Genomic DNA, 25,111 nt, shown 5'->3' with positions numbered 1-25,111 from the left:
GGATAAGTTCTAAAAATGTAACTGAAATATGCTGGAGACTTTCTGGGCTTCAGCCAATGATGATGAGATGGGAAGTCTGTGCAACAGTGGTGGTCACTTTAAAAAGAAGAAGAAGAAGAGGCATCAGTGGTTCCCTGAAATGTCATTACTATTTGAAACTTAAGAGTACAATACAAAACTGGCTTATGGCTGGTTGATCACATTGTCCTTGTTTCCAGAGTTGTGTCCTTGGCATCTTAATAAAGAAAACATCACTACATTTATGAGTAGGCTGCTGAAATTTTGACAAGACAAAAACCACTTTTTTTTTTAACACTATCCACTGAAAACATCTATTGTTTGTGTGGTTTTATCTCTGGAATACATCAGCTATTTGGTTCAAACTTCACTGATCATATTTTCATTTTCACCCTGTTGTGTGAGCAAAACTATTCTGTAGAAAACAGTACAATGCTAGTCAATGTACAAATCAAGCTTTAGTAGAAAGTTTCCGGATTTGTTACTGCTGCAGAATCTGTATAAACAATTGTGCATGACTTTATACCCTCTGAGACATGACTTACAGGATGAAAGAGTCAGGGCCGGCTCCAGACACCAGCCTACCAAGCACGTGCTTGGGGCAGTGCTCGGGGTTTGGTTTTGGGTTTTTTTGGTTTGTCCGGGCAGTGCTGGCGGTGGGAGGGGTGGGGCTTGGGCAGCGTGGCGTGGCACTGGTGGGGTGGGGACTTGGGCGGCGCAGCGCTCGGCAGGGGCGGGCTTCAGCGGCATGGCGCTCAGCGGGGGCGGGGCCTTGGGCGACATGGTGCAGTGCTCGGGGAGGGCGGGGACTTGAACGACGTGACGCTCGGGAGGGTGGGGACTTGTGCAACGCGACGCTTGGGAAGGGATTTGGCAACGCGGCACTCGCGGGGGTGGGGCGGCGCTCTTTTTTTTTTGCTTGGAGAAGCAATAATGTTAGAGCCGGCCCTGGAAAGGGTTCTAAAGGCATATTCAACACATAGGTAGGCCAAGTCATTAAACCTATAAACTTTGAATCCAACCCTAGTGTTGATTTCCCAGAATTCCTGAAACCTATTCACTCTGCCACACCTGTGTTAACACTAACGCAAGTAAATGTGCTAATTTAGTATAGCCAACCCTGTCGTTTCTTCACAGATAGCCTGCAGCCACTTCTAAAAGAATAAAGAAAAGAGTTGACTGAGGTTTTAAAAAAATGGGTTACATGTATTCACTTGAGATCAGGATCTCCAAACAACATTCAAAGGCTGGTTGGCAAGGAAAGCACTGATGTTTACCTCATCTGGCTTCAAACAAGTGGGTGGTGTCTTTCATAATTCTAAAAGTCTTGCCTCTGAAAGTGCTAATTCCACAAAATATCTCTTGAACAGTGAGGAGAGTCAATACAGCAAACCCAAAACCATAAACATACTTGCCAGATCCAGATCTACATTGATTTACACCAGGTGAGGATTTGGCCTACTATCCATACAACTGCAGATAGCAAGATGGAAAAATGGAAGAGAATAATTTACCTCAGATCTCTGTCTGCAAATTTTAAGCACAAAAATAAAACTTGAGGAATTGTGTTATAAGTGTATTATTAATAAATCATCATATTCAATTGGCTGCCTATAGTGAGACCAAATCTTTTTCAGCATTACTGCTTTTCTGGTTTCTCTCCGATTGAATATTTTATCCCTCAGTACTTCCCTCCTTCTCTCCCAGATGCCCTGCAAAACTATGACCCTAATCCTACTCATTAAAGTCAAAGGGAGCTTTGCCACTGACTTCAATAAATGTAGACTCAATCCCTATGCCAACTTCCATAAACCTTCTCCCTCTTCCCTTCTTCCCAGTTCTCTTCATTGCTTATTATTTCTCTGCTCTGACATCTATTAATCTCCACACTCTCTTGATCCTATCTGTTATAACCATCTTTCTTTGCCAGTTATGTTGTCCTAGTTCTAGGGCTGGAATTAGTAGGAGAGCGTGAACTCAATTCTATAAAGTGTTACTTTTCATACTGCCAAGCGTATGTCACTACATCACATAACAGGAGCTCAAAATGGCATACAATTTCTCCTCATGAATCTGGATCTGATTTTAACTTTACTTCTAAGTCTCACTTGAAAAATGACCAATGTATATAATTTTTCTAAATGTTCTCAAACCTGAGTGTTAAATCTTTGCCCTTTGCAATTTCTTTAACCCTGGCATTCCCAATTTAACAATTGTACATTATTATTTCTGCCAAAATGTTTCTATGTACAAACATTAGCAATTCTTCATTCCCTGTGCCAAAACCACCCTTGGATTTCTTCTTTTAGTTTTCACAAGTTTAATTAAAGCTGTCTCTACTGAATATGCCTATTAAGGCAGGCAAAGTAATGAAGCTATTTTAGAAAAACATACAGTTCCAGTCGTAGATTAATAGTCACCATTCAGAGTGAATGTGAAGACTATTGCTTTGAAAAGCCTCTGTTGACAATATTAAATATTGATTAAGCATGAAAAACCCCTAGACAACCATTAGCTGGTTATTGGATCAAGACCTGCTGTTCTCCCTCTTTTATATACTCCGCTATTTCTTAAAATCTTGCATTGGTTGTGTGAATGTACTCTGTTATCTTATCTCCAAAATGCACTACTTCCCAAATAGCAAGTGAAAGGGCAATCTTTATTCAGTTTACGGTGACCTTGACTTTATTAACAGTAATGCACCATGCAGTGTTCAAATTAATAGCTATTCTAACAGCTCTATTGTATGGTTTGATTTTGTTATCGAGTACTCTTGAATTTTCCTGCATACAGAAATGAAGTATACTGCTATTATCAAAAAATCGAGTCCCTTCCCTACTACATTTGTTCTGTAGATGCCAGTTTTTTTAATTATTGTAGTTTTAAGAAGTAAGATGGTCTCTTTGTTCTCCTGACTTCTCTTAGGCAAGAAAAATATGAGCAGTTACAGTACTAACCAAATAAGAACATTGCAACTCAGCATCCATTCTAGATAAACATACTATTGATTGTTCTGGAAGGTGGATGGTTATCCAGGAGTTACTCCAAAATAGAATATTTCACTAATAGTGTCTTTACAGGTGAGCACTTACATCTGTGCCACAATCAGGCAGTTAATCTGGATGTGGGGCAATAGAGTTATCTGGGTATAGACCAGGATTAATAAATGAACACCATGTGGGGGGGAGAAATCTTGCACACCTATGTGGCAAAGCTTTTTAGTCAAATCAGTGTAGTGTATATTACACCGCATCCTCTTCTGCTACCCTTTGGTCCCAAAAATGTGAAAATGCTAACTTGCTCTGTAATAGGTATTCACTGAGGCAATAGGATTAACTACTATTTAGGAATGTGCAAATACTTATGATTTACAGCATAAGGCAATGCATATAAAGTTATTATCCCCTTGAATAGATATTCATCATCTGGTACAGTAATTGAAGAAATTTCACTCCATTGGTTTGGTTTTGCTTGTTATTCAGTTGGAGCAGCCTATACAATATTGCAAATTCTCATGATTTAACTGAGTTTCTAATATTTCAGACATTTTAAGGATCTTCATTAATTTCTGCCTTCAGTCTTGCAAAGGTTTGCCCTTACCTGAAATGGCCACCATCTCCCATGGGACTGACTTCCCTCAGCAAGATGGCTACCATCTCATTTGAACCGCTGCAGATCAAAGTGAGGCTGCTCCGTGGGGGCGGGGAGCGGGGTGCAGCATCTCCCAAAGTTTCTGGTGGGGTTAAAATCAAGATGCTCTCAGTCAGGTGCCTAACATGCTTACATGTTTTGCTGAATTGGGGCCTTAATATGTTATACATAGCACAAAAGATTATTCAATAGATTACACTATTCTGAACATAATTTATCCATCTGTTATTATATAGTACTTCATTTATTTATTTTACACCATTTTTGTTATGGACTTGTACATTCAATTTTGGATGATGCTTGGATATCTATGTGACACTCTAGATACATCAGAAAGATCTATCTGATCTTTGCTACCTCAACTTGGTTTATTCCTTGTACCCACTACTCTGTAAAATAATAACTGTTTAAATTGTTCTTGTATATTTCCTCTTAAAACTAAGTTATTGTCTACATTACTGGGATTCAGACTTGGGTAACTACATCAATGTTGTTAGACTGGGCCAAATTCTCAATAAACATGCACTGAATTAACACAATTCAGGGCTTACACCAGTGTTGCTTATTTTGGTATAAACCACACCTATATAAACCCCCACTTTGCATACTGATGTAGTGATACTGATATGAATTGGTATAGTGTAGACAGGGCATAAATCCTCTCAATCTAATGAGGATAGATTATGTAAATCATTCCACAAAGACTAAAATGTCCATGGGTAAGGCATTAAATTTCAACCTGCACTCGCGTAAATGCTGCAGTGAGATTTACAAGTATAAGAATGTTACAAGCTTGCAACTCACCAAGCCTAGCAATGCCACTAGCCATTCTCTGTAAATGTTCTCGCAGCATTCTGTAGTGGGTATTTTCCATTTTTTAATCTTTTCTACTATTTTGAGTTCTATACAGTTTGCTAGGACACCGCCCATTGCAGCACAAGAATTCATCAGAGGAAATTTAAACAGTGTTTATGTAAGCAGGGACTGAATGAATGCTTCCCTGACAGCTAGCTGGGAGGAGGGAAGAGACCCTGGGTGTGTTTATGTAAATACAGTTTGCTCCTGCTTTGCTTAGGGTATGGCTACACTTGCAAATTTGCAGCGCTGCAGCAGGGTGTGAAAAAACACCCTCTGCAGCGCTGCAAATTGCGGCGCTACAAAGCGCCAGTGTAGTCAAAGCCCCAGCGCTGGGAGCGCGGCTCCCAGCGCTGTCCGTTATTCCCCACAGGGAGGTGGAGTATGGACAGCGCTGGGAGAGCTTTCTCCCAGCGCTGGCGCTTTGACTACACTTAGCGCTTCAAAGCGCTGCCGCGGGAGCGCTGCCGCGGCAGCGCTTTGAAGCGCTAATGTAGCCATAGCCTGATTGGCTAGATATTCAGCTGATGGAGCAGTGTTTTGCTCTTTGGGCTTGTGTATCCAAGCCCTGTGAAAGTAAGGGGGGGGACAGATCTGCACACCCTCAAACAGGGCCCTCTGTATGACTGGTTCAACCTGTTCCTCCCCACGGTTCAAAGAATAGAGCTAAATAGGCTTCACTGGGAGTCGCTTTTGTTATGTTAAATGGCTCACTGAGAACTGAAACCAGTTGTGGGGAGACTGTGTTCCTGCCCAGAGCTGAAATCACTTGTGGCAAGACTGTGTTTCTGCCCAGCCTGCACACAGTTACAATAACTAAGAGACTGCAAGCAGGTGGCTGGTGGGAGCTGCCACCAGGGTGGCGGCAGAGAGGCACAACGAGCAAGTAAGATGCCTCTTATCCCCCACGTAGGCTGGCAAGAACCTCTCTGGGGAGATCTAGATAGTAGGAATTGACCAGTCCCACCACCCAGTGTATTGTAGAGTTCATTAGATTCCTTTCTTAAAGTGGCACAAACAGCAAAGTAACTTTGCCAGAAAAGTCAGATGGGGTGGCAGAGAAACTTACAGTACCATGTGCCTCCTTATCTACACCTGCTCCCCCCCCAAAAAAAAAAATTACGGTTCTTCCTTTGCCTCCTAGTGATGAGGGGAGGGGCACGTAGGAGCGTTTACTGTCTTCTCTTTCCCCAAACATTCCTCCCCTCTGTCCCCCCAAGTTTCCAGTTTCCCGTTCCCTCTCTCATCACTGCAGCACCCTCCCCCAAAAAATCCTCCCTCTCTCCCATAACACACCTCATCTTCCCTAACCCAAGACTTCCCCCAAGTCTATCTTCCCCAAAGGAGTCTTGTGTCCTGACAATGGTGGTGTTCCCCTCCCCCACAAAATGGCTTATGTCCACAGCAACTCCCCTCTTCAAGATATCTCATCAAGACTGAATTCCCAGTAAGCCCATCACCACCAGCACTGTGCCCCCACAAAACTCACTCCTGACCTAAGCTCCATTCAGCTCCCTATCATTTGTCCTCCTGTGTTAAGTTCTGGGTGCTGTCCTAATACCTGAACCTCCTTCATGGGGTGTGAAGGGGGTGGAGGAGCTGCTGCTGGGGATCAGGGATCAGTCTTTCCTTTGGAGGCAGTGCAGCCCCTGCCTAGCTGGGTCCCCTGATCTGTTCTTAGAGCTAGTTAATAAAAGGTTATGGTGAGGGAGCCAACCAGTGAGTTGTTGCTCCAGAAAGACGTCTCCTGTCTGTTCAGCAAAAGAGATAAAATGTCCTCTAATATTAGAGGACATTTTACCTCCTCCCTGCACATCTAGTCATCTCAATAAATCAGATGGGGAAGGAGATGGATAGAGCTGCATGAAGCAATGGGCTCAGACTGCTCCTTCCTACTGCCTCCTTCCCTCACCTCCAAGTGGGGGCTGAAAAGTAGGTGAAGTTACATTACTTCCAAGTTCTGCATGCACCAACTAGATCACCACACTGGTTCCTTTTGGCTTTAAAAATCTATGAAATCCTAAAGATGTCTCTGCCAACAAAGTCTAAAGGGAGAGACTATTGAGAAAAATGAAAAAATTCACAAAAATTCCATCAAAACTTTTCCCATTTATTTTTCTAAATTTAGAAAATTCATCATTCAAAATGTTCACTGAGACTACATATGTCAATAGAGGTTGACTCTCTCTATTCCAAAGGTCCCTCGATTAAAAGAATCAACAAACAAGGTAGTTGTGCCTGTTCTCCTCAAACAGAGACTGTCTTGGCCTGGCCCAGCTGCAGCACAAAATCGTTATCTATTTCCTCTCAGCCCAGGAATCTATCAGGTCCCATGCATTGCAAAGAAGCCATCCTTGTTTTGGACACTTTTTACTTCTCTTTCCCACACAAGCAATCATTTCTCCAGCAGAGATTAAAACACAAAATTGAAGTAATACACATGGCCAGGATGTAATTTTCAACAACTTTAAAAAAAAAATTCTTTAAATGTGTCAAAGGGACTTCTCACTGAGGTCTAAAGGTCTGATTTTTAAATGGTATTTAGATGCCTAAAGAGCAATGAGAGTTCAGTGCAGATAGGTGCCCAGTGGGATTTTTAGAAATCCCACTAGGCACCTATTTGCATCTTTAGACACCTCATGCTTTTGAAAATATGACCCTATGTCCACAGCAAGTAATCTGAAAACTAACTCATTAAAAAAAAATCCAAGTGCAAAAAAATCTTTATAGAAAAAAGGAATTGGTGTCCTTACTAAGAGGTCTGAAAGAGTTGATTTCAATCATTAATAAGTGATACCAACTATATCCCCAGTGTTCCATCATAGCCTATAACAGGGGTCGGCAACCTCTGGCATGCGGCTCGCCAGGGTAAGCACCCTGGCGAGCTGGGGCAGTTTGTTTACCTGCCACGTCAGCAGGTTCAGCCGACCGCTGCTCCCACTGGCCGCGGTTCACCATCCCAGGCCAGTGGGGGCGGCGGGAAGCGACAGCCAGCACATCCCTTGTCTATGCTGCTTCCCACTGCCCCCATTAGCCTGGGACAGTGAACCGTGGCCAGTGGGAGCCACGATCAGCTGAACCTGCGGAAGCGGCAGGTAAACAAACTGGCCCGGCCTGCCAGGGTGCTTACCCTGGCGAGCCACATGCCAGAGGTTGCCAACCCCTAGCCTATAATGTGATGTTAGTAATGTCACCCTAATGGACAGAAACTAACTCTTAACACTTATTCATCAAGGTAATCCTGTTGATTTAACTGAGATGTTAAGTCAAAGAGACTACTCACTGAGTCAGGATTGCTTGTGGGTTGCAGTATCTTCCCTTAAAATATACAGGTCAAATTTGAGAGAGAAAGATTTTTTTTCACTCTTAAAATTCAGTACTGCTTACTTGTTTCAGTCCATAGCTGTATAACTTTTTTCCTCTTTTGGAATGTTTCAAAAAAGTGGTTTTGTTTTTTAATATGTCTGGTGAGAGACCTTTGCAGATGATCTTTATAACCAATGTATTTTTTTAAACTAGATTCATCAAGATTTGCGGTAATTCCAGAACTGACCCATGTTTCTCCTGAGCACAGAAAAAACAGATGAGACAGGAGTCTGATCTGGCAATTTTAACTGCTTGAAAAGGGAACTCTGAAATCACGTGGCTGGGTGTAAAAGGATTTTAACCAGGCACGATTGTAATAAATATTTAGAAATTCACTCTTTAACTATAGACCCATCCTTTAAGTTAAAAGAAACCTTTTAGAACTTAGACCCACCCTACAAAGTAAGGAAAAAAACACTCCGCCTACTTTAGAACATTATAGGCCACTGTGAATCCTTTGGCTTCAAATGAGTTATTCCATATATTCATCAATGTAACTGAGATCAGAATCAGACTGTGTGACTAACTTAAAACAAAGAAGAACAGAAAAATAAAGCCCACAAGAGACAAACTGCAAACTGTTACTCCTCCTTACATAATGCTTTGGAAACAACAGAGCAATGAGAACAAAATTTCAGCAGGAAATCCCAGGGGAGCAATGGGATAAGATTTTCTGTAGAAGCCTGTAACTGTAGCAATGTCCCAAGCTGGCTTGAATTCCATTGCAAAACAGTTAGATATTTTAGCACTTCAACCATCCAGAACTAAATAGATGCTTCTAACTAGGAGTGTTGACGGAATTGTGCACATAGAGAAACATGTGCATATATGTGTGTTTTGGTTCTTCCCCAAAATTCAGCCTTTTTGGAGCCAAATCAATGTATCACTAGAACAAGTTTTCAACAGTGATTTTCCTCTCTCCCTTGGAGTTGTTTCTGAAAGCCCCTCTGGAGAATTTGTCAATTTATACAAAAGAATATATAATGTTGCAGCCACTACTCTGAAGCTAAACTCAATATTTCTTGGTCCTTCATCTAACCTACCTCTTTATTTATAAAAATGAAAGAACATACAGAATAGCTCCTATTTTTGGTTAAGAAATGGTACTATGGTGTAACTCAGAAGCACAAGTTTCACTACTTGTGTGACATCTCCATTGTCGTTTGCAGTGTTGTTGTAGCCATGTTGGTCCCAGGATATTAGAGACACAAGGTGGATGAGGTAATAGCTTTTAGTGGACCAGCTTCTGCTGGTGAAAGAAATAAGCTTTCAAGCTACACAGAGCTCTTCTTCAGGTGCCTTACCCATCTTGTCTCTAATATATTGCCCAACAGTGACACACATACAATGGGTATGCACAGGTTCTGTTGCTTTCTGCAAACTGAAGATCACTACTCATCTGTGAATAAGTGTAATTCCACTCTATAAGTATTTTATATACAGGTCTGGATAATATGTCTTTTTGAGATGGATTATTTCGATACAAGACTGGTAGCACTCTTAGGGACATCTTTAATTTGGAGAATTAAGAGGACAAAATTTAATTTCTTAATATTAATAAACACTACCATCAAAGCAAATTGAAATTGAATTAATCCCAGAAATGTGCAAATACCTCCACTAGCCAGGCTGCAGGGGCATTAAACCAGAAATAAGTTATAATAAGCCTTTTAAAAATTCTTATTTCCTGTCTGTGCCATCTTTTTTGTACTTCCTTAGTACTATCACACAGTGGAACATCACAAATGCCAAAAATGTTTTACAACCCATGCAATCTGTGGTATTTTTGGTATCACAAGTAGATGCATTGTGGAATGCCTTCAGCAAATCAAAGTTCTAAGTGGGTTTTCACAGAGAACTTTTTTAATGACTTAATTTAAGCCCCCACACCTGGCTAGGGGAGTCATTTAGCATGTATTACTGGCTTAACTCCATTTTCACTTTTGCTTTGTAGGTCACCTTTTTTAAAAAATGAAAATTAACACTATTATGGTACACTGTACTGAGAATCACAATGAGGGGAATACCCTTGTGGGATATTAGAGTGGCAGACATCATATGGACAAGTATCAGCAGTATTGAAGTGGACTATAGGTGCGGCAAATAGATGTGAGGAATTAGGAAACCAGAGTAAAGAACAGATTCTCAAGGCTTATTTTCATTAGTGTGTCAGACAGAGTCAGGGGAGCATCAGCATGTCCGCTGTATCACATGAACAAAGCACTGTGTTCTGGTCTGTGACCCAGACAGCCAGGCCTGATTGGTGTTATGTTGAGGAGAGGACTGTAGATCAGAGATCTGAATGTGTGGCTGAACAATGGGCACAAAGAGAAGGAAACTTTGTTTGGGGGGGGGGGCATATAATAGTTGAAGAGGTTTATACTTGGAGGAGGAGGTCTAAATCTTTTAAATGCTCTAAGATGAGGGGCTATTTAGAGGAGACAATGGGCTAAGACTGTGCAAACACTCAGGGCTGGCTCCAGGCACCAGCCGACCAAGCACGTGCTTGGGGCGGCACCTTGGGGTGGGGTGGCGCTCGGGGTTTTTTTTGTTTTTTTTTTGGTTCGGCCGGGCAGCACTGAAGGGGTTTTTTTTGTTTGTTTTGGCTGGGCAGCGCTCGGGGGGGGGGCTTTCGGTGGCGCTCGGGGGGGGGCCTAAGGTGGCGTGGCACTTGGGGGGGCAGGGGGCTTGGGTGGCGCGGCGCTTGGGGGGCTTGGGTCGTGCAGCACTCGGGCAGGGGGCTTGGGCGGTGTGGCGCTCCGGGGGGGGGGGGTGTTACGGCGGGGCAGCGCTCTTTTTTTTTTCCCCTGGGGCGGCAAAAAAGTTAGAGCCGGCCCTGCAAACACTACAACCTAGGTCAATAAGTTTCCTAAACCACGTGTGCAGTATGTGTGTCTAGTCCCTGCTAATGAACGGATATATGATGGTTTGTAATGGAGGCTCATGTTCATATGGCTCTTAGAACCAATCGTAAGAGCATGGCCTTGCAGTGGGTGGAGGTTAAGGATGAAGCATGGCTCAGTGAGTTTGTGTTATATATTAGAAGACAAGGCGCATATTCTGTTATTGGGATTCAGTGCTAAGCAAGGCATTAGAATAACTTTTATACTGATCTCTTGATTAATATCCAGGGACATACTTAAGGAAACAAATGTCTTCTTGGTCCCACACCAGAGGCAAACAGTTACCTCTCTTCTTTCACAAGCCACACTAAATCTTGGGCGAAGAAAATGAGTGAATTCTTGTCTGGGTTCCCTCAAATCAATCTGCTATGTAAGTCCCTGGTCCCTGTGAGTAAGTTCCATACAGAAGCCAGCAGGGAGGAAGGAAGAAGTAGCTAAAAAAAGCAGATGGGTGGACAGGGCGGAAATAATAAACAGTGAAAGAGACTTCTATACTGGGGAAGATACTGGAAGAACTAATCAGGGACAGAATAAATGAACACTTGGAAAGTAAAGATAAATTAAACAATGGGATAGAACACAGAATGGCATTTGACAGAGTGCCTTTTTGAGAAGCTTGCGGTGATTATTGCTTAGATCTTCATACCTGCAGCCACCAAAGAAGTAAAATGCTACTCATAAATGTTGCTGACTAGCACATTTTGTGGTTTCTTTAAAATAACTGAATTGAAAATTCAAAACATCTCTAAATAAAGATGTTTCAGACAGATTATAGGATAAGAATGCTGCCTGTAGAAAAAGATACAATGTGTTGAAACAGAACAAATGATGAAACTCCACACACTCTATTTTTTATGATTTAGAGAATATGTATTTGGGGCTATCATAGAAGGGTTTCTCTGCCTGATTCTTTTTGATATTATAAAGCTGTCTTAAGAACTATCTGGACAATAATCAGGTACTCTGCTGTGAACCAGAGGATAGCAGATCACACTATAATATCACTTAAATAATAAGTGAGAGCCCTTAATACCACCAAATAGGCAAATAAAACTTCTAAATAAATTAAAAGCATCATTGAACAGTTGCAAACATAAGACTTTCTACAAAAACTTGTCATAATATTCAGTCAGTTGAGTGAGATGTTATCTGAACACACACAATAACTTAGTTATTGTTGTTAAGTTAATTATCAGTTTTATTGAACCCCAAGGCAAAATTACAGCAAAGCCTAAGGGGAAGAAAAGGGTGGGTAGACAGAGTATACCAGCCACATAGCACAGTAGCATTTTGGGATATATAAGGAGGCTACAAAATAGGCATAAATTCATCATAAAAGAGGAAATGAAAAGAGAACATCTGTGATGTATAAAAGATTCTAAAGGGTATTCACAGAAGGATGTTACAAAGCTATTTGAGCTAGTGTCAAATAAGAGTAGGAGATACAAACCTAAATGAAGGATTTTAGTAGATTTCTGTACACTGGTAGCAGTTAATATGTGGAACAAGCTACTAAGGGCCAATAGACATGAGTAGTCTAGATAGTTCTGAAAAGAACTACACAGATAGAACCATATTAACGCAGTTGCAAGCAGACACAACTGCATCAGAATCAAGAATTGCACCCTCTTATGCCTGGTGGGAATTTGACCCATATTAAAATAAGATAAAATACTATAGGGCACAACTGCATCTTCAAAAGAACTTCACAGAATCTACCTGAAAAGGAAGTCATGGTGTGCTGTTAGTAGTAATTTCTTTGAACCAGTGTTGTACTGCCATCTAGTGATCACTGTGTATACTACATACAGGCCCAATAAAGAAAGTAACAGAATGCCAGTAGCCGTCACCTATGGCCCCCGACTAAAACCTCTTCAGTACATCATCATCGATCTACCACCTATCCTGAAGGATGATCCCTCACTCTCACAGACGTTGGGGGACAGGCCAATCCTCACTTACAGACAGCCCCCCAATCTGAAGCAAATACTCACCAGCAACCACACACACCACACAACAAAAACACCAACTCAGGAACCAAACCCTGCAACAAACTCCAATGCCAACTCTGTCCACATATCTATTCAAGGGACACCATCATAGGACCTAACCACATCAGTCACACCATCAGGGGCTCATTCACCTGTACATCTACCAATGTGATATATGCCATCATGTGCCAGCAATGCCCCTCTGCCATGTACATTGGCCAAGCCAGACAGTCTCTATGCAAAAGAATAAATGGACACAAATCTGACATCAGGAATCATAACATTCAAAAACCAGTAGGAGAACACTTCAATCTCCCTGGTCACTCAATAACAGACCTGAAAGTGGCAATTTTTCCACAAAAAAACCTTCAAAAACAGACTACAATGTGAAACTGCAGAACTGGAATTAATTTGGAAACTGGACACCATTAGATTAGGCCTGAATAAAGACTGGGAGTGGTTGGGTCATTACAAAACCTAAATCTAATTTCCCCTTACTGTTACTCACACCTTCTTGTCAACTGTCTGAAATGGGCCACTCTCATTACCACTTCAAAAGTTATTTCTCCTCCCTTGGTATCCTGCTGTCAATTGAATTGTCTCGTTAGACTGACCTCACACTTGGTAAAGCAAATCACATCTTTTCATGTATTTATACCTGCTCCTGTATTTTTCATTCCATACATCTGATGAAGTGGGTTCTAGCCCACGAAAGCTTATGCCCAAATAAATGTGTTAGTCTCTAAGGTGCCACAAGAACTCCACGTTGTTGTTTTTTTGTGTATATTAGTGAAACCCAGGAATCACTAATGTAATCACACATCTAAATCACTTCAGGCCTTGCAAAACTGAGCGGCGCAACACATATAAATACCTTTAAAAATCTGGGCATTAGTACACATATAGATCTGTACTTGTTGAATAATCTATACAAACCTTAAATTAATCTTCACCACATCCCCTGTAAGGTAGGAGAAATACCTGCTTATTTCACGGTTGAGGGTGGGTGGACTAGCTTGTTTCAAATAAGAAATTATCTAAACCTGAGACACGGAGGTTAACCCTGTGCTTTATCCAAGACTACACAGTGAATAAATGGAGGAGCCAGATTAGAACCAAGGAGCTCCTAGTTTCCAATTCTACATGTAGTCCCCTGCTCATGCTGCTGCTCTAGTAATTGAGTAATCTCGTCCTCATATCAGGACCTCCCCGAACATTGATATTCATTGAGATACCAAAGTCAATGACCGTTGCCCAATTGTCCTGTATGGCAACTGGCCTAAAGGAGAAATATATCCTGCACTGGAGATAGGGAATGGGAAAGAGTGCTTCATATGGCTAAAGACAGAATTTTTTTAAAATGAAATCAAGAAATCAAAGTCAGATTTTCTGGCTGTGGAGCCAAAGAACCTACTATGATTCCATCTCTTAGTTTCTACCATCGGCTACATATGCACACTTTCATAGTGGTTTTATACTGCCTCATATAACCAGTGTATTTTATCATCCTACCTCTACCTCTTATTGCTTGTACTAATAGTTTGCCTTGTTAGCACACTTATTTTTTCAATTTAATTCTTTACTGTATGCTGTTGCATAGGTTGCAGTTTCAATAAATGTATTTCATAGCCTGTTTTCTGTTAATCAGTCATCCTATTTTTCCAATTGTATTTGCTATTACTGCAGCTAATATTCAAAATATTTTCCCTTACCTAAATTCAATTTCAGTTTACTACTCAACAGCACACACTGCTTAAATTATACTTCATAAAATTACAACACAATGTATGCTGTGATTTTAGTAGCAACCCACTAGACTATAGGAGACATTTAAATTATGTCCTCTCTACGGGAAGGATGATCTTACGCTTAAGACACAGGAGTGGGACTCAGGACACTGATATTGTCTGTGGTTTTGCCACAATCTGCCTGTCTGATGCTGAGTATGTCACTTAGGCCATTGCTTTTCAACATGGTGCCCTTCAGTTAGGTACTAACATCTCTATGTAGGCACTGAAAAAAAAATCAGTGGTCTTATTTAAGAGGTGGAGAACCAAATTAATGCAGAACTCCCCATTAGTTATGATAGCGTGATATGGCACTATGACAAGGGGAAAATGTCCCGATTGTAAATTAAGTTTCAGGATGGATAGAAGCTAATTCTTGTATACCAGATGTGTTAGGCTCCGATTCACCAAGCTACGTAAGCACATGCCTACCTTTAAATGTTTGAATAGTCCCATTCATTTCAATAGGGCTACTCATGTGCATAAAGTAAAGCTTGTGTGTACGTAGCTTGCTGAATCAGATCCACAATCTTATGAAAACATAAAAAAGGTAGACACTTTGCCCATTTTTAATTAAATAAAGCCACTTGCAAAGATTAACTTATTGATATAGTAATTACATGTTTTATCTAGTGAATTGAATACAGAGACACTTAAGAAAGAAAATAACGTGGGTAACAAGAAATTTTAACTGCCATATTTTTGGTAAAAAAAAGTTTCCTAAATAGTCAATTGGAATGGTAGCATAGGCCTGAGACCTGATCAACCTCATCCCCCACCCCTGCCATTAAACCAGCCTTGGGTGAAACTCACTAAAATTGAAAAAAGGAATGTTCTGCTACTGATAAAGCACCCCCCACCTCAGGAATGTCCCTAACGAGAGTTATAACCACCAAGGTTGTGAAGACGCTGGGAAATTAGGGAGGATACAGAAAGAGACTCAACAAATGGCAAGATAAGCTCTGACTAGGGTTACCAGATAGCAACTGTGAAGAAAAAAAACGGGACAGGGGGTGTGGGGTAATAGGCACCTATACAAGAAAAAGTCCCAAAAAACATGACTGTTCCTTTAAAAAATGGGACATCTTGTCACCCTAGCTCTGACCACCATTTTATGCTGACCATCTGCACAAATAGAGACGGTCACAATTAAGTTACAATTTGGGTGTGAAAGATAAAATGTAAATAACTTGGGCAGGAAGGAGGACACATAGGTGCCAGAGCATAATTGGTTAAAATTTTTGTTATTTAGAAGTGTGGAATGATGTGAAAGGTTTAGTAAATGTGAAGGAGGGAGCTAGTTTTACCTATATAATGTAAATGAAAAATAAGGCTCTTTGGGAACCATTTCCAGACTGCGGTTCAACAACAAGCTGCTGGAACTCTGACCCCTCTGCTCGACTGTGAAATGCAGAGGCATCACTGGGAACCCCCAGATGAATGAATCCTGACTGGCCATTGGGTGATATTTGTCTGTATATTGGGAGTGGTGAGCATAAGTGTTGTGTATTTGGTTGTCATGGGTTTTGTTACTATGGCAACTGAGTTAGACTATTAAGGGATAGCTCAGCCGGTTTCAACCGGCTGAGTGAGCTCTCTGTATCTGTAAATAAAATGGAGGTTTTGGTTAGCTGTCTGCTCTCTGCCCTCAAGTGATTGCTTCCTACACCGGCTGCCCCAAGGATATAACAATAAGAGATTTGCTTGGTATATGTATTGTCTGTGTGTGGCTAATAAATAGATGTTTAGAGCACAGCTGTGTAAGGCTCTTTCGCTGGGAAAAGGTTCCACAGACCTGTAGAGCCCTGAGCCCCGAGGGAAAGGGCAGGTACTTATATTGACCGGGTTTGTTCCCAAGCCCTGTGGGTAAGGATATGAAGGGAAAGGATGTGGGGTGCCTAAATTGATTGGGTCATGCTTTGAGCCCTCAGTAGGGTATAGGCAGGGTGCCTTAAATTGAAAAGGTAACAGTAGCAACTGTGTGTAATTGGATATTTTTAAACCCTAAAAAATAGGGTTGGGGGTTGGGCTAGATGACCTCCTGAGGTCCCTTCCAACCCTGAGATTCTATGATAAAGGGGAGGATAATGTGAAGCTCAGAATAAAAGCCTGAGGAGGTTTAGCGTCCCTGGTCAGGTTGCTAATGTTATTGAGACTTCACTAACATGCTGATAACTAGCCTCTCATTACCCACCTTAAGTTATAACAGCACTATTTGGCACTCAAACTAGCAACCAATTTTACCACTTTTAAGCAATTGTTACAATACTGTACCAGCATGGTAAGGATGTGTGACTCTCACAAGCAAGAATTAGGCAAGAAGCTTCTCAGTATTAGCAGGATAGTAAATGCTTAATCCGTTTTAAGACGGGTAAAGTATGAGATGAAAACTGACCCCAAGTGTACCTTTATGTATCAATTTTGCATGTCCACCTTCACCAGTCTTTTTCACTGGATTCAAGGAAAAGTTCTTAGCCCCTCTAAAGCGCATACATATGCAAACACATACATACTCAGCCCTGCACATAGAGACCTGTTAGTTTTGCACAACTCTAATCAGTTTTCATTTTACAGATTCCAGCATGCAAAGAACATATGCTACAAGAATATCATTATTTCCACCAATAAAACAGTTTTTAATGGTTAAAAACTGAACAAAATTCATAATTTTCACACATTTGGCTCAGGTGTAAATTGGCCATTTTCAGAAAAAAGACATTACTTACTGAGCAAAATTTCCGCTGAGTTCAGTAATTGGCAGATTGGACCCTTAACTGGGAAAGCAGTCTTCTATTGAAATGGAAGATTTTTCAACTATTTAAAGAAAATAGATTTCAAGTTGAACCCCCTTATTAAAAACCTAGGATATTCTAAATTGTAGTCCTAAAGACTTCATCCCAAAGCTGTCCTGTAGTGTGTCAGGTGCTTACTGTCACATTTCTGTTTTATAAAGGAAACAGTCAAATTTGAGGCAAGAGAGTAATATATTTAGGAAAACTGTGTAATTTCTCTCTTATCTGTGTCAAGGTGAAGTTTTTCCACACAGATCCAGTATCTCCACCAACTGATTCTGATAACCAGTTGTTTCTGGAACATTGCTCTTTCAAATATTTCAAGTATGTGGCACTTTCACAACATGACACATTAGGCCAAATATTCATACACAAGAGGAAGCAGGTAATTGTGAGTGAAATATGCAGTAGCAGCATGTGCCAAATTGTCATGCCTGATGACATCTGAAAATTGGGAAGGTGGATGGTTGTAGGACAAAAATATGGACACAAGGTAATTTTCTACTCTCAGTAATAGCATTGTAAATCTAGAGAAGTCTGAAAACTGAAGTTGATGGATTTACATATATAACTGAGAGCAGAAGCTGGCTATTGACTTTGATGGGAGCTTGATTGGATCATAGGTTTTGATCCTGTGATATGCAGAGTCCTATTAACTTCCGTTGGAGTTGGGGAGCACAGCATTTTGTGTGGAAGTGAGCAACAGCTTGTTTGCTTTAATATCACCCTTTTTTCTACAATGAGTTAATGATTAAATTATTAGAAGTTCATCCTTCCCTGGCAGATAACTAAATTTCTCTTTTCTTTACATGTTTTCCTCAAACAGTAGATTTGGGAGAGCAGGGTGTGAGTTTTTGAGGAAGTGGAGAATTTGTGGCCCTCCCAGAGGGGATCAGGAAGTCACTGCAGGAACCAGTTCAGATGGTAGAAGTTTTCCTCGCTTGAGAGAACAAGGTCCCAGAGCAAATGAGAGATGCATGTGCGTTTGTTAGTACTGCAATTCTAGCAGTAACAGACTCACAATATCTGACACCTTCTTTAATCTAGGACAGGGTGTCAAATACTGAGTTTAAGGGCCGGATTAAGCCATTTGACATACAGTATTTATGTAGCCCACATGACATTTAGCATCTATCCTTTCAATATTTTTAAAGTAGTTCTTTAGCCCTTGTGGTTTCAAGGTAGGGTGACCAGATGTCCCAATTTTATAGGGACAGTCCCGATATTTGGGTTTTTTTCTTATATAGGCTCCTATTACCCCCTACCCCCATCCTGATTTTTCACACTTGCTATATGGTTACCTATTTCAAAGACAAATTTTCCGACCATCACCTGACTGTAACCAATGCAGAAATGGCTGCCTCAGCCTGCAGAGGGCTGAATCAAGACCCATTGGAGGTATTTACTCTAACACCCAGTTATGGCACTTTAACATAAGCATTAACTATTTAAATCGCTTATTGTTTTAGCAGACAGCAGAGGGAAGGAGGTGGGAGGGAAGTCCGCAGGGTGTTCAGATTTGAAAGTTGCTTCAGGAGAGGAAACGCAGAGGGATAAAAAGTGGACTAACACCAAGACAGGGAAGAGGGAGTGAAACAGAAAAAGGTTGATGGGGAAGTAAGAGAAGCAAAGCACAAAAATAGCATTGTTCCTAAAGGTGAGAATATTTTCCCTATTGAATGATGCTGAACGAGACAAAGTACAGAACAAATAATGAAAGTTTACTTTCCACATAAAGGCTATAATTTACACTTGGTCTTAGTCCCATTGACATTAAGGTGAGTGGGTTGTGGAGAAAGGCTGGTATCTCCAATAGCCCTAAATTGATGCTTTGGTCCACAGATAATAATTGAATTGTGCCCTCTATTATAGGTCATACTAAAAACATATCCCATTGATATCTAAGCACTACCAGCATTATAACGGAGGCAGATATATAATCACTTGGGTATTATTATTACAAGCTGTATTAGTAAAGTGTTAGTTGATAGACACATGCAGAAATTTCTTCAGCTTCTGACTTTTGAAAGCAAGATTTTGATCCAATCAAATCCATTTACAAATTATAATAGTCACATAGAGATATCATCCTCTCTCTGACTGGGAGTTACACAAGCAATAAAAACCACATGCCCAAATGGGGAAGACAAGATAAGACTTCTTAGTTCAGCACAATGTATATCCTCCTTGTTTTTCTATATGAATAGCTTCTGGCAATGCATTTATACAATGTTAAATTCAGAACAAACAAAAAAAATCTAACATTTCTCTGTCATCTGCTAAAGCAGCTAGACAGGAATTAGAATCCCAAGGGCCATCATTGTTTTACATGAGGAAGTAAAAGTGTCACATCTAGTCAGCTTGTTTGTCAACTACTTTACTCTCATGTCAAATTTTAAAAAGTACAGTTCAGGGAACATTGCAGAAGGGAAACTGAAACCCTACCTAGCCCATTCCATTTCACCTCGAGTGACATTTAAAGAACCTTGACAGTAAAGAAGATGTACTGAGGAGAGCCCTTCAGGTCAAGCTAGTAAGCACTGAGTTTCAAATTTTAGTATTATTCTGAACATCTTTAAAATAAAATGTTATCCCCTATTAACTTTGTGCGCACGGGGAGGTATAGTGAATGTAAACAGGGATTTATAGTGAACAAAACTGTGCAGCCTCAACTAAATACATAATGTTTGCTACTGCACGGATTAACATGATAATGTACTCAAAATCATAGGACTGGAAGGGATCTTGAGAAGTCATCTAGTCCAGTCCGCTGCACTCAAGGCAGGACTAAGTATTATCTAGACCAGGGGTCGGCAACCGGTGGCTCGCGGCTCGCCAGGGTAAGCACCCTGGCGGGCCAGCCCGGTTTGTTTATCTGCCGCGTCGGCAAGTTCGGCCGATCGCGGCTCCCACTGGCCGCGGTTCGCGGTCCCAGGCCAATGCGGGAAGCAGGAAGCCGCGGCCAGAACATCCCTCGGCTCACGCCGCTTCCTGCCTCCCGCATTGGCCTGGGACCGCGAACCGCGGCCAGTGGGAGCCGCGATCGGCCGAACTTGCCGACGCGGCAGATAAACAAACTGGGCCGGCCCGCCAGGGTGCTTACCCTGGCGAGCCGCGAGCCACCGGTTGCCGACCCCTGATCTAGACCATTCCTGACAGGTGTTTGTCTAACCTGCTTTTAAAAATCTCCAGTGATGGAGATTCCACAACCTCCCTAGGCAATTTATTCCAGTGCTTAACCACCCTGAAAATTAGAAAGCTTTCCTAATGTCCAACCTAAACCTCCCTTGCTGCAATTGAAGCCCATTGCTTCTTGTCCTATCCTCAGAGGTTAACAACAATTTTTCTCCCTCCTCCTTGTAACAGCCTTTTATGTACTTGAAAACTGTTATGCCCCCCCCCCTCAGTCTTCTCTTCTCCACACTAAACAAACTTCATTTTTTTCAATCTTCCCTCATAGGTCATGTTCTCTAAACTTTTCACCATTAATGATTGTTTTATCATTGCAGAAACAGACTGTCTGAAGCAGGCTATGAACTTTGTTGAACAAAATGGTTAATTTGCCTCTCCCTGTGGAAGTATAGTTTCCATTGCCATCAATCGACATTATAAGAGTTTAATTATAGTATATGCATGTCTAGGTGAACCCCACCATTAGGAAATTCAAGGGGGGATTTGAGTTGGAGGCAGGCACACTGTAGGAAATTCATCTCTACCTAAAGGAGTGGGTGTAAGTAAAGGCAAGCAGGGAGAAACACAGTTCACCCTTCTGCTAAAAGATGGTTTTGTGGTTAGGGCTGTGACAGGGGATTCAGGAAATCTGAGGTTTTGTACTGATTTAATTCTCACTCCCCTCACTGAAAAATTACATGATAGCATCCTTTGTGCATATGGACATGTGTTATTCAGAGATAGAATAGATTTTTTTCCCTTTAAATATTAGCTATCAACTTTCTACCTAAATTTCTGTATGCTTATTGTGTTCAGTTCCTCATTTGTCACTGTGTAACTACAGTATACTTAGGCCAGATCCACAGCTAGTAATAACTAGTGTAGCTCCATCAACTTCTATAGAGAAGGGATTGTTTACATCACTTAAGGTTCTTTATCCTATATTCACATCAGCATAGTTTATAGTGAAGAAATGTTTACCTTAAAAGAAAGATTAGATGATAGACAGAAAAGATTAAAAAAAAAGTAGCTACTAAATGACAGCCATTATGAGCTCTGAGTTAGAAAAGTTAACTCTGGGAATTTTTAGTTGGTAAACAGATGTTTGTAGGTGCAATTTTTTTTTTAAATCACCCTTCTTAAAATGTTCTTGTCAGTTGTGAAAATTCATGATATGATTGTTTGATGACCGTGAGTGGAACCTCTCTTTGAAGGAGAAGAATTAGTCACAGATTAAAAATATAGTACAACCTTACTATATTTTCCTTAAGCTTTATATTTGTGTCTGTCAGTAGGTTCCACTCACCCCTTAGGCACCTCTTCCTGGCCACTACCAGGGATTAGCTCCTTTCAGTTGCTGCACCTTCCTCTGGAGATGTCTTTACCTAACACTGCAACACCAAGGGCTCCTTCTTCATGATTTGGCCATGTGGCCAAGTCACTATGCTCGTTTACCTCTTCCAGAGCAGCAAAGTCTTTGGGGGCAAACTAGCTCAGTCTTCCCATTCACTACCTAGCCAGTACTACCTCCCTAGTACATCCTCTGCAATCTCTTTCTGTACTCAGCCTCTGGGCTTTATATAGGCCCCTCCTATTCCCATCCAGCTGAGCATCCTTTAATCAATCCCTGCTCCCTGCCTCCTCCTCCACCTGGAGAGTTAATTGGTCCAACTAGCCATCTTAACTCCTCCGGGGCTTGTAGGGGTGGTCACCCCATCGTAAGCCCCCAACGTTAGAGTTAAAGGATTGCAGAGGGCTCAAATTCCCAATACTACTCGATGGCTGAGAATATAGTCATGCCACTGTAGCTGCTTGGCTGCAGTTAATACAGTTTCCTAATATTTCCCCCTATGAAAAGTTGTTTGGTTTGGACCTGTGATCCAAACTATCCAAAAGGCCCAAGGCAAAAAAAGGAGCAGTTTAAAGTACTCTAAAGGACTGTTTTCCTGAGGTGGAGAGGATGGTGGATTAGAGACTGTGGGCTGATGGAAACCATTTTGAAAGACTTTTCTTTCTTTGAGACAAATACATCTTGCAAGGTAAGCTGGGAAGTGTAATACCAATAAAAACATGTGGTCCACCATTTTGAAGGCTAAGTCATTCCTGAATGGCGTGTGCTAGAAATTAGAGGCAGCATTTCAGAATGGTTGACTTAATGATTTTCACAGGGCCTTTTTGTAAATAGGACCCCTTTCCCTGTAGACTGGTTCAGTGAGGAACAGGATAGTGAGTAAGCCAATTGCTGCCCAAACAAAGAACAGAAGCTCTGAGGCTCAACTTCAGATTTGTTGTTTTATTTTACGTTCCACACAAATAGTAGATTAAAAGAACATTGAGGTTGGAAAGAAAAGCACTCAAAGCCAGAGAAAGCTGAAATTAAGGATGTATGCATGACTTTATCTTTGCTTTCCTTGTGTGACTCTATTACTACATGGCCTACCTATCTATATACCCCAAGTCTTATATACAATCTCATACTATAGTTTGCCATGACATTGGAGTCTTGGTGGTGTAGGAAATTGTGAGTAAATGGAGACAGAAAGGGGGATCCACAGTGGTCTGTAATCACATGAAGGAACACATCATTGCCCCTACATATCCGCCATCTACACTCCCTCATCCCAAAGAAGCTGCCCCATCCCTCAGGGAAAAAACACAACTACGGTATTAAATCAGGATTTTTTAACTGGACTTTCTTTTCATTAGAAAGCAGGACTCATCTCTTTAACAATTCCTGCACAGAGGCCCAGAATAATGGGTAACTTCTTACAAATGCTGAGACGTGGATGTTCTGTGACTGTTCTGCCAACTGCTGCCAGCATATCCCCACCTTTCAGATGCTAAATTTGTCACTAGCAATATATTCCATTTGCCTACCTGAGCAGCTAGAATCCAGAACTAGAGATGCTACCTACCTGAACTTATAGATTTTAAATGCAGAAGAGACCATTATGCTCATGTAGTCTGATTTTTGGCATAACATAGGCCACTGAATTTCACTAAGCAGTTTCTGTGTCAAGTCAATAACTCATGGTTAGACTAGAGCATATTTTAAATCAAGGTTGGATGTCTTTCTAAAAGACTTCAAGTAATGGAGAATCCACCACACTGATTGAGTTGTTTCAATGGATAATTACCCTTACCGTAAAGAAATTGTGACTTGTTTCTGTCTGAATTTGTCTAGCTTCAGTTTCCAGCCATTGGATCTTGCTATGTCATTGTTTTCTAGACTGAACAGCCCTCTTTTATGCTTTGAAAGCTTTGTTAGTTAGAGAGAGATTTCCCATTCACACACCAGAGAACACTGATAGAACTAATGAAAAAACATTTTGCTGCCTTGAAAGTTAAGTGTTATCACTGTACTCTAGCAGTTCAGAACATTTTTTAAAAGTTCAGATTCTGGTTTAAAAATAAATGAGGAGTCAAATTGAAAGAGAATTGGGCAGGGGTGACACCAGCCTCTTTCCAGTGGTGGAGAAGGGGCTAAGGTGGGGCTGAGGCCTACCTCAGCCCCCATTCACCATGAGACCCCAATCCTGCCCCTCCCCTCCCCACAAGGCCCTGGCCCCTGGCCAGGTTAGAGGCCAGAAGCTGGAGCCAAGCAGAGTGTGATGCTGGCTGATTGCAGATGGTAAGGCCACCCATGGAGGGGGACCTGGCTTCAGGGCGGACAAAGCCCTTGCGGTGCTCGGGGAGCAGCAACAATAGGGCAGGGCCCAGGGGCAGGTCAGTACAGGCCACTGTGGGGAGCCACAGACTCTCCACCTGCCCTTGGTGGTGTGACTCGGTGGGTGGGGTCATGGGCTGTGGCTGCCCTTGGACACCCCTGCCCCCCACCCCAGGGCTCACTCCTGTGCTGCTGCTGGAGCTGTGTGCTCAGCTAGCAGCCAGAGAGCGGCAGCTGCTACAGGGTGGCTAATGCAAAATTTTGGGTGGCTATAGTCTCCACAACCCCCACCTCCCAAATACCACCCCTGAAATTTGGTATTTTATTTTTTCCAGCCCTATCATAGAATATTAGGGTTGGAAGGGACCTCAAGAGATCATCTAGTCCAACCCCCTGCTCAAAGGGGAACTAATCCCCAAATGGCTCCCTCAAGGATTGAACTCACAACCCTGCGTTTAGCAGGCCAAGACTCCAATCACTGAGCTATCCCTCCTCCCATTGAGTCATTTAACAGCCTGTCCCTCTAACCTAGGTTATATATATACATACATAAAATATAGGGAAATACGTACCACAAAGATTGATGGTGAGGTTAGAAAGTGAAAACCTTTGAGAACTACATAGTTCTCATGTAAATTTTTCAAAAGCATTGCCTTTTGCACTACACTAAATATTTGTTTGCCCATGCAGTGGACTTTCAATGGGACTTAGCTCCTAAATCACTTAGGTGCTTTGGAAATACTTTTTTTTTCTTTAATCTGTGTATTTTTGTCCTAGGAATATTTGTAGGTTAGAAACTACAATGCTTTATAGCTAAGATGAAAACAGAAATGTCTCAGATATAAAGTAAGGAGACAAATTAATTTCAAAAGTCTATGTGAAAAAGTGTTCCAATTTAGCTGCTTTTCAG

The 25,111-nt window shown here is 41.5% G+C and overlaps 1 protein-coding gene across 1 annotated transcript in view; it reads right to left on the bottom strand.

Moving 5' to 3' along the window:
• TLL1 (tolloid like 1) overlaps positions 1–22,069 on the bottom strand; it is a 383,094-nt gene extending 361,025 nt beyond the window's left edge. The window contains exons 1-2 of the mRNA XM_045020036.1: positions 21,841–22,069; positions 3,619–3,751 (exon numbers count right to left, since the gene is read on the bottom strand). The gene's annotated coding sequence lies outside the window, so the exon portion shown is untranslated. The remainder of the gene's footprint in view (positions 1–3,618; positions 3,752–21,840) is intronic.
• Positions 22,070–25,111: the final 3,042 nt, after the last annotated feature.

This window comes from Mauremys mutica, chromosome 5 (genome assembly GCF_020497125.1).
Source record: "Mauremys mutica isolate MM-2020 ecotype Southern chromosome 5, ASM2049712v1, whole genome shotgun sequence".
Classification (NCBI taxonomy): Eukaryota; Metazoa; Chordata; order Testudines; family Geoemydidae; genus Mauremys; species Mauremys mutica.
This window is presented reverse-complemented; position numbering and strand designations above follow the sequence as displayed.